The sequence below is a fragment of the Crinia signifera genome, chromosome 4, assembly GCF_055691185.1.
Source record: "Crinia signifera chromosome 4, ASM5569118v1, whole genome shotgun sequence".
Classification (NCBI taxonomy): Eukaryota; Metazoa; Chordata; class Amphibia; order Anura; family Myobatrachidae; genus Crinia; species Crinia signifera.
Genome location: NC_139220.1, coordinates 196218845 through 196234876, shown reverse-complemented (window position 1 = coordinate 196234876; position 16032 = coordinate 196218845). Strand labels below are relative to the sequence as shown.

At 47.8% G+C, this 16032-nt stretch overlaps 1 long non-coding RNA gene across 1 annotated transcript in view; it reads right to left on the bottom strand.

Annotated features, from left to right (window-relative positions):
• LOC146074819 (uncharacterized) overlaps positions 1–15357 on the bottom strand; it is a 119142-nt gene extending 103785 nt beyond the window's left edge. The window contains exon 1 of the long non-coding RNA XR_014473459.1: positions 14965–15357. This is a non-coding gene — a long non-coding RNA (uncharacterized LOC146074819). The remainder of the gene's footprint in view (positions 1–14964) is intronic.
• Between the last annotated feature and the right edge of the window lie 675 nt (positions 15358–16032).

Sequence of the window (16032 nt, the reverse complement as noted above, 5' to 3'; positions counted from 1 at the left end):
GCTGTTGTATATGGGTAAGCTTGGCAGCTCCCCTCCACCATGAGTTGGAAACACAGCCATACAAGTGCTGCTTATCCGCACATACAGAAAGCTGTGGGCACATCTGGACATGCTGGCAGCAAGCCTAGCCGTGCCAAGTGCATGCCACCTGTATACACACACATGCTGCTACCCGCTGTCCCTCCGCAGATATAATTAACTAGCACTATCTGTGCCCCCAGCTGCAGCCACCCCAGGACAATGCACCGCAGATATAATTAACTAGCACTATCTGTGCCCCCAGCTGCAGCCACCCCAGGACAATGCACATACCAGGAGCAACAGCCCAAAAACGCATCACCCAATCAGCAACTATGAATCCGCCATCTTCGCGCTTCCTGCTTCTACCGACAGCTGACAGACCCCGTGACGGGTGCGGGAAACTGTCAACAGAGGATATGACGGGGAGGAGGTGAGGTGATGGGGGTTGAGAGGGGTTAAGGTGACAAGGGGGGAGGAGGTGAGGTGATGGGGGTGAGGTGAGGTGAAGGGGCAACGGGTTGAGGTGACAGGGGCGAGGGGAGGCAGGTCTAGTTCTTACCAGTATTGTCGGGCCTCCCGTTCACTGGCGCTGTGGCAGTGTATATATAACAAACATGTGAATGGTGCAGGGGGTAGCTTGCTGGGCCCGCGGGCCCCCCAGCAGCAGGGCACCTGGGCAGCAGGGTCCAGGCAGCGCAGGTGGGCAGTGGGGTCCGGGCGGGCAGGAGGTCCCTGTGGTGCATGGACAATCAGTGGCGGATGGGAACTAGTTCCAATCCGCTGCAGCGACCCCGCCGCTGACTGCCCATACACCGCAGGGACCTCTGCCCACAAGCACTGCCCGGATACTACCTGCCTCCCAGGGCCCCCACAAACTTTAATTTGTCAGAGTCTGCTATTTACTGTGCAGGGTGGCAAAAAAAGGGCAGGGTGGAATTTGTCGGCTTTTAAAGGGGCAGGGCGCAGCGCCCTGTGAAATAAGCCTAGCGGGAACACTACATATATATATATATATACACACATACATATACACACACATATATATATACACATACATATATAAACACACATATATATATATATATATATATATATATATATACACATACACATATTATAAAAATATATTTTTCTCTATTTATAGTGAGGTGCAGTGTACGTGGGCTGGGTATCAGCACAATGACATAGGAAGCTCAGTGTACCTGTGTGTGAGAGGGTAGAGTGAGACACAGCAGGGAGGAGAAGGAGGAGGGACGGAGAGAACAGCCCAGCAGCTTGTGGAGCAGCAATGAGGCTCAGGAGCCAGAGAGGAGATGCGGGCACCGGTCTGATCGCTCTCCCATAGGTTTCCCCAGGTGAGGCTGCTGTATGACATAGTTATACTTACTGGCTGCCGCTCCTGACACGCCGCGTGCTCCCGGCTCCTGCTGCCCGGCTCACAATCCACTGTCCTCTGCCGCTTCAAAGCTCCCGCCCATGCTCCTGCTGCCGCACCACACAGCTTCAAGTTCTCTGTTCTTCCTTCCCACGGCCAGCTCTACCCACACAGCCCCGCGGTAGCCGTCATAGGGACATCACACCGTGGCGCATTCAGGCCCCGCCCCCGCAACATCGCGATCGCGCATGCGCACTCAAGTTTTATTTGCAAAGGGGACAAAAAACCGGGAGGAACCAAGGGATTTGCGGGGGGCCGGGAGAAGGATTGCAAAAACGGGAGACTCCCGCTAAATGCAGGAGGGTAGGCAAGTATGCGTTTATCTCTCCTTATCACCCTTGCATTTATCTCTTGTTTAGGCTTAATACATCTGCCCCTATGTTACTTACACTGTTTTCACAATTGGGAATGTATCCAAGTGTTATGGTAAGAGCATTTTCTAGAGCCTACACTACAGAAGCAGAGTCTTCAGCTGGCTAAGTAGTAGTTTCCCTTTCAGTATGCTGGTGTGCAGCAGTGACACTGGATGCATGTGATGGTGTAAAAACCACTGCTCTTGATTTTCATCTGTAAACAAAGCCTGCAATATGGCAATGTGTGATGATACACAATGCAAACCACAAAACGGTGGTGGTATAGCTATTTTTACCTAGCAACCGGATGATTGTTTAAACAGAGCATATGCACAAGCATAGCAATTCCACAACACACCCTCTTTGCACATTACCACCCAGGAACTCGCCGTCAGCTGCAATTGAGCTGTGTACATCTCATTAACATCTGTAGTTGCATACACTAGGCCCCGGAGCACACAGAGCATGAAAACACGCAAGATACATCTGCAAATCTAACAGTGCTTCAAAAGACCCTTTATCTGCACCTACAGACACAGACTAATCTAATGCATTATTAAATAAAAAAAATTATAATGTCTCAGACATTTGGGGCGGGATGCTATATAGCAGAAATGCGGTAAAAACCCCGTTTTCGGGGTTTCTACCGCATTTCTATATGCTATATGGCGCCTCCGCAGTGTCAGCGCTGCGGAGGGAATCGCCAGCTAAAGCTGGCGAATCCCTGCAGAAGCCTATGGGCTTCTTACCGCAGCGCTGTTTGAGGGATCCGTCACGGATCCCTCCCAGCGTGACCTGCGGCCGGCGCCGGGGTCTGCGCATGCGCAGATGGACTCCCGGGTCACAGACCCGGAAGTCCAGCGCCGGCACCGCATCGCAAGGGACAGCTCTTACCGCAAGAGCTGTCCCTTGCATGAATAACGGCATATGTTATAGCATATGCCGTTATTAAAAATGCGATGTCCGGGGAAGGGGGGCCGCGGATGTTATAACATCCCGCCCTTGGAAACAATATATCATACTTGCCTACCTGCCCCTCTCCATGAGGGAGAAAATGCTCTGTTCCTGGACTTCCCTGGTAATGTAGGATTGCCATCACCTGTGGGGAGCTAGGTAATTGATAAGAAAGGTGTTTCACCACAGGTGATGGCAATCATACATTACCAGGGAAGCACAGGAACAGAGCATGTTCTCCATCATGGAGAGGGGCAGGTAGGCAAGTATGCAATATATAGGTGTGGGCCTAATTCAGCCTTGATCGTAGGACAAATTCATAACTCCCGACATGACCCTCTCCAGGAGGGAAATAATGTTCTGTTTCTGTGGACTTCCCTCTAAATGTATGATTGCCATCACCTGTGTTGAACAGGTTAATTGATCAGAAAGATTTTTCACCACATCTGATGGTAATCCTAAATTTAGAAGGAAGTCCAGGAACAGAACATTGTGTCCCTACTGGAGAGGGTCATGTTGGGAGGTATGCAAATTTGGTCTTAAAATGGACAAAAACATGTACTGCAAGTGGGGCAAATGTAACATGTGCAGAGAGTTAGATTTGGGTGGGGGTGTCTAAACGGAAATCTAAATTACAGTGTAAAAATAAAGATACTAAAAATAAAGCAGACATTAGTTACCCTGCACAGAAACAAAATAACTCCCCCAAATCTAATGGGGTGTGCATATTTATAGAGGGTGTGGTATAGGGTCCGACAGTCGGGATCCCAACAGTCATTAGCCCAACATTGGGGTCCCGACTGGCCAGACTCTGACAGCATGTCAAGCGCAACAAAGCCCCTTGCGGGCTCGCTGCATTCACCACGCTGCGGGCATGGTGGCTCGCTGCGCTTGCCACCTATTCTATTCTCCCTTTATGGGGGTCGTGGACCCCCCACCAGGGAGAATAGCCGGTGGCCGTCAGAAACCCGTCTGTCAGTGTTTTAACAGTCAGGATCTTGATGTCGGGAAAACTTTTCACCCAGGCCCAGGTCGATTGGAGGGGCCTTGCCCTTGGTCCTGCACCCCCTCCCACTCTGCAGAGACCGGGCAGTGGGAGAAGAGAACAGAGGCTGCTACAGCAGCGCAGCCTCTCTCCTCTGGTCAGCACATGCTGCTTAGTGTCGTGTGCTGAGCGGGGGGGAGAGACAGCAGCAGCAGCACCCCATGCAATTTTTTTTACAGGGGCACGGCCGGCGCTTTCCCTTTGTTATCGGGGGCCCGGCGGCGCTTTCAGCAGCCCTGGTTTTATTCAGAAAGTTATAAGCTTTCCAACAACATATCACAATGCATGAAAAAAACAGACATAGCATGGACAGCACCCTTCAGGGGTCATCCGATTAAACCCAAGAATGGGCTGTGTCTTGAAGACCTAATGATTGTAGTGTTTGTATGAGTAGAGAATGGTCAACCGTGTAAAAAGCAGCAGAGATATCTTGAAGAATAAGTAGTGAAGAATGGCCTTTGGACTTCGCAGTGACTAGGTCATTAACTACTTTATTCAGCGCTGTCTTCTCGGGAGTGTGGGGAACGAAAGCCTGACTGAAGTGGGGCCAATTAGTTGTGTGAGTTAGGAAAGTGAAAGATTACAGATTATATTTAAGGTTGGGATGAGCACAGGAGACAGAGCTTTACTTATTTCTGAGAGTTAAGGTTAAAGAGGAGAGGTAGTAAAGCAGGAAGAATAGAAAGGTGCAGCTACTTCCTCTTTATTTGTGGGATCAAATTAAGTGAATGGACCAGAGGGCTCAGGTAGGGAATTGAGCAGATCACTGACTGAGAAGGAGCGTACCATTTCATCTTGGATCTTGTCCCTGAAGTAGGAAGCAAGATCTTGTGCACAGATAGTGGCTGGTGGCATGGGTGAGGGAGGGCTGAGAAATTGTTTAAATGTATTAAAGTGACATTTGGGGTTATAGATGAGTTTGGAAATATTTTTGTTAGACAGTTTCCAGGACAATGCTATAGGATTTGGTAGATAGTCTTATTTGTGAGGAAATCCATTAGACTGCGAAATTTACCTCATTTACATTCATCTATCCATGAGATATTTTGTAGGTGTCTTGTTCATTTGGAGTGCCACATTGGTGTCTAGGCCTACATGGACTGTGATGGGTAGCTAGAACCACTTCATCAATGGCTGTTTCAGGTGTGATACAGCCATCTCAGGGGTAGTGAAAGCAGAAATAGGAGCTAGCTGTTGCAGAGAGGAGGAAAGTTCTTGAAAATGAATAGCATTAATATTTCTGCGAGTTTTGGTGGATTGAGGGATGTTAATTTTTTGCCAAAAGAGACTGCATTCCATAATGCACATCTTTATGATTTGGAGGGAAAAAGGGATACATTTGGGGGAAATTTACAAAAGGAAACTTGTAAAAAATAGATGTATTTGTATCCAGAAATACACTTATTTTTGACATTTACATCCCGAAAATATGGCAATTCGTATTGATGTGCTATCAATACGAATACGAATTGCCATATTTTCGGGATAGTAAATGCCAAAAATAAGTGTATTTCTGGATACAAATACACCTATTTTTTTTACAAATTTCCTTTATTAAATTTCCCCCTTGATGTCTTAAAATTGAAAAATTCCCAAGCCTCAGCCCTGACACTGGTAAAGAGGGTTATGGAGCTGGGACTTCAGTTATGTACACATGCTTCGATTTGCTTTTGATTCGATGTTAGATTTCTATTAGATCTGGCATTATATCTTCCCATTCAATTTGGCATTAGATCTGTACTTTTGCATTAGATATTGAATTCGATATCGAATTCGATTTACATTTATGGTACATTGTACACATTCGATTTACTAGATCGAATTCGATATTTCCTTGGCTGCACAGTAGATTTTTCTGTTAGATTTTGAGAAAACGGAAGCGCGCATCGAATTGAATGCAGATCGAAATGGTCCTAAAAACCATTAGATGTGGATTCGATTTTGCTTCTATAAGCAAAATCGAATCGAAAATAGCCAAAAATTGAAGCATGTGTACACAGCTTTAAGGCCTTATTCCAGTTCACTCTTTCTGACAAAATCCTTCTTAGATGGACAAAACCATGTGCACTGCAGGGGGGTGGATGTAAAATGTGCATTATGAGAATTAGATTTGGGTGAGTTATTTTGTTTCTTTGCAGGGTAAATACTGACTGCTTTATTTTTACATTGCAATATAGATCTCACTTTAAAGTAAAACCCCACCCAAATCTAATTCTCTCTGCACAAGTTACATCTGCCCCACCTGCAGTGCACATGGTTTTGACCATCTGGGTGAGATTCTATGGGATGCGCTAAATGCGCATGTTTTATTCGCGCACCACATCGCCGCAAATCGCACTTTTACAAATCGCACTTTTCAGTCAAAATGCGCATATTTAATGTGATGCGCATTGGAGGCTGAAAAGTGCGAAGAGGGGCGATTTGCGGCGAAGTGGTGCGCTGTATTTAGTCCTGAAAATGTGCGATTTTCATGTCTGAAAATCGCACATTTGCAGGACAGCGCAAAGTGTAAAAAAAAAAACGAGCGCGGGGTCCCCCGCCCGAGTATAACCAGGCCCGGGCTCACTGAGCCGGTGCCATAAAATCAGGGTCCCCGACAAATAGGGGTCCCCTTGATTTCATGAAACCAGCACCAGGCTCAAGGTCCGGCGCTGGTTCCCAAAATACGGGGGACAAAGTGACTAGGGGTCCCCCGTATTTTAAGAACCAGCACCGGACACAACCAGCCAGCAGGGTAATGCCACAGCCGGGGGAAACTTATTATATAAGCTCCCGTGGCCAAAGCATTAACCCCCTGGCTGGTCAGCAGGACTTTGACAGGCGCTGAGATGTTTCCTCCTCGGCGTCTCTGCACAGAATGATTTCTTGGCAAATCAGGAGCCGAGAAAGTCGGCTCCTGATTGGCCAGAAATCATTCTAACTAGAAACGCCGAGGAGGAAACATCTCTGCTCTAGATGCGCAGAGATGTTACTTCCTCGGCGTCTGTATTCAGAATGATTTCTGGCCAATCAGGAGCCGACTTTCTCGGCTCCTGATTGGCCAAGAAATCATTCTGTGCAGAGACGCCGAGGAGGAAACATCTCAGCACCTGTCAAAGTCCTGCGAGCCGGGTAGCAGATGGGAGCAGCGCTGTCACCGGAGAGGATTCCGAGGTCGTCGCCGGGGACCAGGTGAGTTGGATTTGCTTCCTTAGGTACCCCTGGGGACTACCTCGGATCCCGGACCCCGGATTCTGCAGCCCAGGAGCCCCGGAACCCCAGGACCAGCCCCGGAACCAGGACCAAGGCCCCGGAACCGGACTCTTCTGCCCTGGAGCCCCGGAGGACGGACCCAGGATCCAGGGACCGACCTACGGGCTCAAGGTAGGTAAGTATCAGTGTGTGTGTGTTTTGTGTGTATTAAACTTTTATTTTACAGTGTGTCAGTGTGATTTTGTTAACTATTTTTTGTACTGCAGAACTACAAGTGCCAGCGGGCCCTTTAATGCCCCGCATGCTGGGACTTGTGGTTCTCCAAGTCCCAGCATGCGGGGTAGGCTTGCTGGGACTCATAGTTCGCCAGTATAAAACAATAGTTGTACTTCTTTTTTTTACACAAGCCATCAGCCCGATGCCCACCGCCCAGGGGCACCCGGGACAGCCCCGGACTATCAGCATGGGCTGGCAAGTCCTGGAGGGGGGGGACCCCTTCATTGGGGGGGTCCCCACTTCCCCAGGACCCCTGCCCATGCTGACCAGCCAGGGGGTTAATGCTTTGGCCGCGGGAGCTTATATAATAAGTTTCCCCCGGCTGTGGCATTATCCTGCTGGCTGGTTGTGTCTGGTGCTGGTTCTTAAAATACGGGGGACCCCTAGTCACTTTGTCCCCCGTATTTTGGGAACCAGCGCCGGACCTTGAGCCTGGTGCTGGTTTCATGAAATCAAGGGGACCCCTATTTGTCGGGGGCCCTGATTTTATGTCACCAGCACCGGCTCAGTGAGCCCGGGGCTGGTTATACTCGGGCGGGGGACCCCGCGCTCTTTTTTATTTTATTTTAACCCTTTATTTTATTTTTTACAGCAGAACCCTGCACAGAACATTGCGATCTGTGCAGGGTTCTGGCTAATTCGCCAAACAGACCCTGGTCTGAAATAAGTGCGAAAATTAGGCACCTAAATAATGCGATGTGCAAATGCGCATTGCATTAAATAAGCGACTTGTATACTTTTCTATACGAAAACATCTGGATGCGATAAAAATGCGAATTAATCTCGCAATTTTTATCAGCATACCTTAACGCACATAATATGCGATTTCAGTCCCTTAGCGCATCCCATTAAATTAACGATTTAATGGGAAAATGCGATATCGCCATTTTGTGGTCTAATTACCGCAAAAAAAGCAAAATCGCATCCTATAGAATCTCACCCTCTAAGAAGGAATTTGTCAGAAAGTAGAATAAGGCCCTTAGTCCTGGGTTGTTTGCATTCACATGTGCATAAATCTTGGATGTTGCACGCTCATATTCTAAAACCCGTGACTTAGAGGCCTATGCACTAAATCAGCCTTGGAGAGAGATTAAGTGAATGGAGATAAACTACCAACTGGCTCTTAACTGCCATTTTTCAAACAGTCTGTAACATGGCAGCTCAGACTGGTGCTTTATCATAGTCAACTTTATTTCTCTCCAAAGATTAGTTAAAAGACCCCATAGCTACAGGTGTGAAAGGGGTATTAGCAGGATTTCGGTTATGTTTAATACCGCCTTTCATAACTATGTCATCATTTTTGGAATTAAGTGCATTATAAGAACTTCTGCTATTTTTTGTGCAGAAACTATATTTACCACAGGCACACCAATTCTTAAACCTACAACAAAAACAGGAAGTAACATCTCATTGAGGAACTGATACGTCTAGACCTTTAGCTGGCCATACATTACTGCAACTTCTCCGAGGAGAGAAGTGTCAGCTGATATATATCTGTAGTGCAGCACTTGCAATGTAGGGGCTCCGATTCGATGCGTAAGGGACCGCACATCAGATCAAAAACAAATGTGATTTGCCACTTTTCACATGATTCTTCAGCCCGATGCTTCAGAAATGTGTGAAATCGGGCAATATCGCTAAAATGTGTGGCCAGCTTTACCTGCAATACGTATAGTCGGTATTAAAGGTAAAAAATATTTTTAATAAAATGAAAACATTTAATAATATTTGAAAAAGTATGGATGAAAAGCCTCCCATCAGAGCTAGTAGGGGCTAGGAGGGTATATTCAATTGATGTCAAACTGCCGTCTTGCCAAAAAAATGGCAGTTTTTGACATGAATAGGTCGGAAGGGGTTACGATCAATTCTAGCTGTTTTTCCTGGTGGATTGATGGAATAGCTGCTAATCCATCTGCTTTTGATGGAAACACAGCCGAAACCGAAAAGTTTTGGCCATGTTACCGGCAATCTCAATCCGACATGAAAAGATGTCAGATTGAGGCAAAGAGGATGGCGCTGGGTGAGCAGCAGTTTACATGGTGCCGTCCTCCTATCCACCGCACTCACCTGGCCCCATCCCGGCTCCCGCTGCCTTGCTCACCCAGTCCCTGCGCCGGCTGGGTGAGCGTCGATCAGCAGCCAAATCAGACATCCAGATATGGCTGCTTCATTGAATAATGGATGACCGATATATTCCGTCAAAAGAATTTCGGAATGGATCCGGCATCCATTGTGACAGTAGAGCAATATAAACATACTTGGGATAGGCATATGAATATCCTTAAAAGAGGCATTCTAAACAAGCCAGTGGTTCTTATTTGCCATCAAATTTTATGGGGCATATTTAGCTAATTCTGGAGGAACGTCAGGAATGAAAAACTAAAGTTTTTCCCCAGGTTGTACAATTTTATTGACTAAAAAGAAATCTAGTTTCGTGAGACCTGTGTTTTTTCAGCCGCTGCTTTTGGGGATTTGCTTTGCCTGCGCTGGTATAGCAATTACCTGCGGTCAGTGATCGTGGGTAATTGGATATCTCCCTGAGTTTCTGATGATTGAGCTGTATTTCCTAGTTGCTCATTTTTAAACAGATGTGCCATGTCCTTTTGATTATGTGCTATCATTAAGCAAATCTAGGGGGTATCAAGAGTATGAATAGTTATGTTAAAACTATAAATCCAAACTCAGAAATTGACTGTCCTTGTGCAATATCTTTCCGACCACCAGAATTGCTGCAGTCCTGGTATTCTGCTTTAAAGCACTGGAACAGTTAAATTACAATGAAATGTTGGTTAATATAACTACCCTGCTGAGGCCTTATAGGCCTGCCCCTCAATCCACTAATGTTCCTTTGAAATTTACCCTTGCCACTCCAGGCATGTTTCCTAAGTTACCATGGATTCTTGTAATGATCCTGGTCTGTTTATCAGACTTGCTATCAACTCAGCCTACCTGTGACCATGTGTTTGTGTAATGAACTTGCTTGTACTATGGAGGGTATGCAATAACGTTTTAAATTAAAATAGTTGATTTTCTGTGTTTGCTTTTGCATGACTGTCGCACTGCAGCGCGACAGCCTTTTACCACGCCTATGCAAAAACAGAGCCTTCTGTTGACATTTGGCCTATGAGGTGCGATGTAGGTGTTGCTAAGTCGCCTTGGACAGCTACTATATATATATATATATATATATATATATATATATATATATATATATATATATACACACATATATACACATACACACACACACACCTGCACTGCGTGGGACGCTGCAATTTTGTGAGATTGGGGGAGGTGGTTTCAATTTGGCTGGGAGTGGAGATTGAAGATCTTGGAGATTGTGGCGCAGTACGGAGATCCGGACTTGCATTTGGATTTTAACTTAGGTAAGATTTTTGATGTTTTGGGATTTATTGGTTACTTAACATGCTCTCATTTGGTTGTATTGGTTTTTATTAGTGGTTTTTAATTTTGTCTTTTGGAGCTGAGGTGATTACCTTTTCTGGTATTAATGGGTTTTTTTTGGCTAGGAGTAATGTTGTTGCGTTCGGCGACCTATGTTCTAATTTATTTTTGCCCATAACACATCTTTTATGTACATTGTAATGTGTGTACGGGGTTTACTGTCATTACTGCATTTTGTCTTCTTGAAATATTGTTGCAATGCTGTTCACAGTAATGTCATGTGCTATGTGTGTCTGCAAAGAGTAAGGGGTGCCTGCCTGGACAGGTGATGGACTTGGGGTGTGGCAGGTGTTTACTGTCTTTATTGCCAGGATATATAGGGGATGCATCAATACATAATTTCAGAACATGAACATCAAAATTGACAGTTACATTTGTAAAAGTAGTGGCGAGTGGACACGGAATACATGTCACGTAATCCGCGTCCGCTCGCCACATTATGGGCTCGGTGGCTCGCTGCGCTTGACACACTATATAAAATCAACTCCACGCCGACGTGGATAGTGGGGGTATGAAAAGGTTGGGAGGACGCATTCTGCCGCCGCTTGCCACGCTTCGGGGTGCCGTGGATAGTGGGGGGTGCCTAGAATCTCATTGCATCTCATAGAAGTGTATAGTAAGGTAAAAGGCATCGCACCCTATAAAATTGCATGCGATTTAGCGTGCACTGTGATCGCCTGTGATGCAATATCGCATTGCACCGCCTGTGGCTAGAGAGCAGTGAATAATTGACATAGGGAAATTGCATTGCACACAAAAAAACGCATGCGATATGCAAATAGGGCACCGTGCTAATACACAAGTACCAATGATTCCTGTAAGACAGGTTTGCAGTGCTCATCCTGCAAGCAGTCCAGGTGCTTACAGAACGCAATGCTTTTTGCAACTCACCATTAAATGAACTATGTCAGATCGGTCTCAGATGTCCTATAGAAGATGACACAAAAGTGGACAACAGCATCTCTCTGTTACTGATTGCAATATTAATTCCAAAAACAACAAGTCTAACAAAGAGGTTAAATAAAGTATTTAGAGTAACCACTATCATACCAAATCTAATTATTGTATAAGCCACAGATTCTCAAAGTCGGTCCTCAGTACCCCACAGTGCATGTTTTGCAGGTCTCCTCACAGAATCAAGTGAAATAATTATCTGCACCTGTGGGTCTTTTAAAATGTATCAGTGAGTAATGAGTGCACCTGACCTGGAAAACGTGAACTGTGTGGGGTCCTGAAGACCGAGTTTGAGAATCACTGGTTTAAGCCCTTTGTCAATACTTAGGGCAGTATTCAATGAGAAAAATTCGCTGTGATTTCTGGAGAGTTTGTGCTTTTCACGCGGTGGAGAGAGGTTTTTTTTCTCCAAAGGCGAGCCACCCTATTCAATGTGAAATATTCTCCGTCTTTCTAAGTGATTCTCGCCGTCTCTCTCCGTGTAGAAATTCTCCATCTTTTGATGGAGAGCAGGAATGTGAACTTTTAAACTAAAAGGGTGTTTTTTTTAATTTTGGTGTAAAAAAATCAGTTTTTTTTTTCTGTGAAGGGCCATGTTATTTTTATTCATGTGCCTATAGCACATGAATATATATTTAATTTTTAAAAAAATATTTTTTTACATTTTTTTTTTTTTTTTACACAGTGCAGCCAGCAGGGGGCCGGAGCGCTCGAGCCGCTCATTAGATATTCATATATTCACTGCACCCGAAGCACGTTCGGGTACAGTGAATACTGGGTCCCCCGCTGGCTATAGGGGGGGCAGCCTGTGCTGCCTGGGTCCAGGGGAGCCCTGCTCCCCACCCCATATCCCCTGCAGCAGCCAAGAGAGACTTTAATCTCTCTTGGCTGCTACGTCCCCCGGCTCCCTGACAGCTCCCTGCCGCGGACGCTCGTCCGCTGCAGGGGTTAAGACTCGCCGCGAGTGGCGGCGAGTCTTAAAAACGTTGAATAGTGGGAGCAGGAGTGGCAGCGAGCCCTCCGGAACACGGAGAGTGCACGGCGAGCAAAAAAAAATGCTCGCCGTGCACGGAGAATATTTTCATTGAATACTGCCATTAGACCTACTCTCCCAGAATGCATGCAGGCTCCTAGGAGAGTGGGCTAACCTTGCTGATCCCCAGGGGCCTGAGCACAGCTCTGCCTCCGACACCCGTGAAGCCCCTCACCTATATTTTGATTGGCCCACAGGCCAATCAATCAAAGTAAAATGGATGACCGATGTGTAAAAACATTTATGGTCATCCATTGCATAGATATACACTATCGATGATCAGTTGCACTTTTGCCATCGATGGCAAAGGCAAGGATGGCCATCCCTACTTCCAATGTGTTTACTTATTGGTGGCAGTCCTATGGCCAATAATGATCTTTTTTTTCTCAAAATATTTTATAACTTACAGGTATATAGCACACACCTACAGATGGCTTGCTATTTATACACTGGGATATCACTATATTCCAGCGGTTCTCAAACTGTGGGTCCTGACCCCCAAGTGGGTCCCGACCTTCTCAGTATGGGGTTGCAACTATTCAAAAATCTGTTGTATTGTCTATTTTAGACTCCTCCCATCATTTTATCAGGGCCGGTGCAAGGCACCGGAGCGCCCCAGGCGAGTCGGGGTGGGGGCGCCCCGGTGCCGGGGGAGGGTACCTGTCCTGCGGCGCTGTGTATTTAAAGCTGGCGGCGGAGGCAGCGGGGGGTCCCTGCAGTCAATAAGAAATAACGAGCGCTATCCGCCGGGCTATGCGGAAGCGCTTCTGTTGTGAAAACACTGTCCGCACGGCGCACGCTGATTGGCTGAATCTCAGCCAATCAGCGTGCGGACAGTGTTTTCACAACAGAAGCGCTTCCGCATAGCCCGGCGGATAGCGCTCGTTATTTCTTATTGACTGCAGGGACCCCCCGCTGCCTCCGCCGCCAGCTTTAAATACACAGCGCCGCAGGACAGGTACCCTCCCCCGGCACCGGGGCGCCCCCACCCCGACTCGCCAGCTTTAAATACACAGCGACGCAGGACAGGTAACCCCGCGGCACGGGGGGCAAAATGCCGCCCTCCAGTGGCCGGCGCCCTAGGCAAATGCCTAGATTTGCCTAGTGGTGGCGCTGGCCCTGCCTTTTTTGCCTCCACAATGCTGCCATGCAGGTGCTCTCTGATGACTACACATGTTATGTGATCTTCTGCAGTAACTTTCTGGGGTCCCGTAATCTTTTTTATTGTCTGATGGGGTCCCAGAGCAAAATAGTTTGAGGACCCCTGCTATATACTGTAGCAGTGCATTTGCATCTACACTATCCTAGGTGCAGCGATCACCCTGCACATGGGGCAGGGAACTTACTACCGAATATACTAATGGCATTAGAGAAAGCAGAAGGCGCATATAGTGCTCGCTAGTCCTAGGAGGATAAACTGTCCCCGAGCTGAAGCTGCAGTAACCTAACCACAGAGCTCAGCATACGTGCGTGCTATGCTGCTGCTGCAGGCAGAGCCCGATCTGTGCCCGTACTCCCGGGGAGCTAGGAGGATGAGGGGAGGGGCGCGCAGGAAGGACCCGGCTGCCGGCTCCTCCTCTCTGTTTACATCAGGGCTGAATTTTATCTGCGCAACATGAGCTGGAATGCGGACATAGAGAAAGGAGAAGTGCCGAGACTGTCAGCGTGTCCCCAGCAGCGCACAGCAGCACATAGCGCAGCACAGTATATACACACATAGCAGCGCACTTACTGTATGCATCACAGCACGCAATATAAGCCGTGGGAGGCACATCCGCCCACGGAGACACGCAGCTGCCAACGCCACAACTTCTAGGGCAAGTGGGAGAGTCGTTGCTCTGCGCCCCACAGCCGCCCAGCCCTGCTCCCAGCAGCACCCATTACCCCTCATCCCCCCAGCAGCACCCCTCATCCCCCCGCCACCACCCGTGCACTGTCATTATCGCTACGGTGTTATTACAGCACTGACCTTCTTGGTAAAACAAACCCCCAGCGCTATGTGTGTCCGCTGCCCGAGCACTCTATACATATATATACCGCACCTCACTCATGTAATGGATAACAAAAGGGGGGCGTGGCTGCCTGTATACGGGATGGCGATGTACAGGCGCAGTAATGGGGAACGCATGCAACACAAATGCCAATGCTGATCAGTGACCATTATATACTTATAAAAGTCTGGCATAGAACACAGTATACAACCAAATTAGTGAGGGTGTCCCTGTACATTACTCACCCTGAGATGAGCTGTTCCCCCTTCCCATAGGGTGTTTAGGATACATGTCCCGTACATCCAGGCACAGTAGGAGTGACAGGTAATAGGGGCCGCTGTGTGGATGCTGCCAGTAGGTAGGTGCGCTGCGTGATGACTGTGCTGCTGGAGGTGAGTGAGTGGCGTTGCTGCTATTGCAGGTGGGTGTATCTTCCTTCTCCATGTGTTGTGTTGGAAGTGGCTGCTGCTCCTCCCTCCCTACTCGCTCTCTGTGTTGGATGGGGATATTGCTGCTTCTCCCTCTGCTGTCCAATAGCATGCTGTGCCTCCGCTTCTCCCTCTACTCCCGAGCAGCCGCCTGCTGCGTCTGTTGCTGCGTCTGCCCTAATAACTATGTGTGCACTGCTTCCTGCTGTATTATCCCCCATCCCCGCTGTGCTGCTGTGCACCGCTCCCCCACCCCCATCCCTGCTGTGAATTGCTCCCTACTCCCCCATCATCACTGCTATGCTGTGCACTGCTCCCCCACCCCCATCCCTGCTTCTCCCCATCATCACTACTATGCTGTGCACTGCTCCCCCATGCCTGCTGGGCACTGCTCCCTTCTCCCCCGTCCCTGCTATGCTGTGCACTGCTCCCCCATCCCTGCTGTGCAGTGCTCCCTTCTCCGTCCCCATCATCACTGCTATGCTGTGCAGTGCTCCCCCATCACTGCTGTGCAGTGCTCCCTTCTCCCCCATCATCTCTGCTATGCTGTGCACTGCTCCCCCATCCCTGCTGGGCACTGCTCCCTTCTCCCCCGTCCCTGCTATGCTGTGCTACGCACTGCTCCAATCTCCATCCCTGTTCTGCTCTCTCAACAAGTTCTGGCTAATGCTAATCGGACTTTGCGCTGCGGGAACAGCTCTTTTGGTTGCACTTCTCTTTTTTAACATGGAAGCAGCATTGTAGTAAAAGTTCTCACGCTCAGTGTAAGCTGTGTCTGCTTTCCTTTACTGAGTGCGTATCTATTTTGCTCCTCAAGTTAGTATACGCAGTACGTATGTGAGTTCTACTTACTACGATATATATATAGCATAGCCCTGCGCACTG